Source organism: Dipodomys spectabilis, unplaced genomic scaffold, assembly GCF_019054845.1.
Source record: "Dipodomys spectabilis isolate Male_0828 unplaced genomic scaffold, ASM1905484v1 ptg000218l, whole genome shotgun sequence".
Classification (NCBI taxonomy): Eukaryota; Metazoa; Chordata; class Mammalia; order Rodentia; family Heteromyidae; genus Dipodomys; species Dipodomys spectabilis.
The window spans coordinates 604,221-606,348 of NW_024870895.1; positions in this window are offsets into that span (position 1 = coordinate 604,221).

A 2,128-nucleotide genomic window follows, 5' to 3' on the forward strand; every position below is an offset into this window, starting at 1 on the left:
GAATTAAATAGTGATACTTTCCCTGGACCAGGTAGTATAATTTTGTCTAATAAAACAAACCAAACAACAAGAAAGGAATACACAGTTGGAAGTTTGGGCTAATTTTGTCATTATGTTTTGAAAAGTCAGCATTCCTATTGAAATGTAACTCGTATATAATCTTCAGTTGTGTTTTAAAAGCTCTCTTCATTACAGAACATTCCCAGATTCCAAATGGCTCATGATTCCCACCCAAAATTTGAAAAAGTAAGTAAGCATCATTCTGTTGGATTCCAAAGAAATGACGAAGGATTACAAAATCTTAAGCCTAGAGAAATAGCAAAGTTCATCAAATGCAGGACTTTGTAGATCTTGCTAAATTAGAATTTAGAGTTAAAATAAATATTTTAGTTTTGTTTGTAATTTAATATTTTATAGGATGCTACAAAATTCTTTTTAAGTAGAGGGTTTAATTGACAAATTCACTAAGGTTTCTGGCATTCTATTTGCCTAGAATATGCTTTCAAGAGAGTTATAATTAGATCTTAGTTAATAGATAATTCCAACAGTTCATGTATAAGATGATAATGTAAATAATGTAGACAGAGTTGCCAACAAATCAATATCAATTTATAAATATTGAAAAAAATTGCAATTTTTGAGGGTTTTGTATGACATTGTATGAAGAGAATAATTGTGTGACATCTTCTTTCTTCTACCTATAGGTAACACAGGAAGCAAGTTCCTTAATTACCTGCCTCTGTATACAATGAGAAAAATGCTACATTTGGGATTTGTTTTTGTTTTATTGGTTTGTCCTAGGGCTTGATATCTGGGCCTGTAAACTCTCTCTGAGCCTGTTTATAATCAAGGATAGTGCGCTACCACTTCAATCTCAGTGCCACTTGTGTCTGACTTTTTCTGAGTTTATTGGAGATTTCAACCATAATCTTCTGACCTTAGCATCCTGAATATCTGTGATAGTTTAAAAAGTATAAAAATGAATAACATTTGCAAGTGTTCTGATCTCAAGAATCTCACTAGGGGAAAAATGATGCAACTCAGTTTATTGTAGTATTCTTTCCAGAACAAGGAGTGCATCACATTATCAGAGGTGTAGTATTTTTCACAATAGAGATAAGCTATTCATGATGTGAATTAAGGGAATTTTAAGGTGCACTTTACAAGTTGGAAACTATTGGACTAGGATGACTTTATAGCATAAATCTTGGGATTGATGGTCATAGAAATAATAGCTTACTCTGATAAAATTTGCTTACTCTTGAAGAATTAATTACAGATGCTTCATAATTTTTTCCTCTACGAGAATGTGGCTATTTTTCTGTTGACTTCTCAATTTGTAACACTCCATTGGAAACTGCATCTATTGCAAAATTACATAACATGCAAACAGGTACTGTTTTGAATATCTCAGGTATGGAATGTTCAGAATTTGAAAATGAGTATTTATTAGTCATAGGAATTTTGAGGAACATATATATTCTGTCCTCTTAACAACTTATTTACTTTTAAAAGTTATGGGTTTCCATAGAATTAAACTGTTTTCGGTTTTATTATGAGAAACTACTATATTTATTCTTTTTTCAAAATATTGGCAAGTTTATTGTGAAAATATTGTCTAGTTGGATAACATTCAAGTTGATGACTCTCTGATAAAAAGGAGTAATCCATTCAAATTAGATGCCAAATAGTATTGATTTCTAAAAAGTTGCTACATAAAATAAAGAATAATATTTACTTTAACAATACAGTGAAATTATATTTTATGCAGCTTATTTTTTAATTTAGTTTTATTGTCAAATTGATGTACAATGGGGTTCCAGTAATTGTAAGGTAGTGAATACATAACTTTTCAAACTTGTTACCCCCTCTTTCATTTTTCTCACAGTTTTCTTTCACCTCAATACTCCTCACAAGTTGTAATGTACATTTCCAACATATTGTCTTGTGAGTAATGCTATTGCATTGTATTCCTCTTTGTCCTTTGTCTCGCCATTTTGTTGTTCCTCTTCCCTTCCCTAATTAAGGTTAATGTATACACAGGCTACCAAAATCAAATAGAGCCAAGGACAAACCATAGGGGTAAAAACCCAAAGAAAATAGAAATCACATAGTACATTAAAAACAA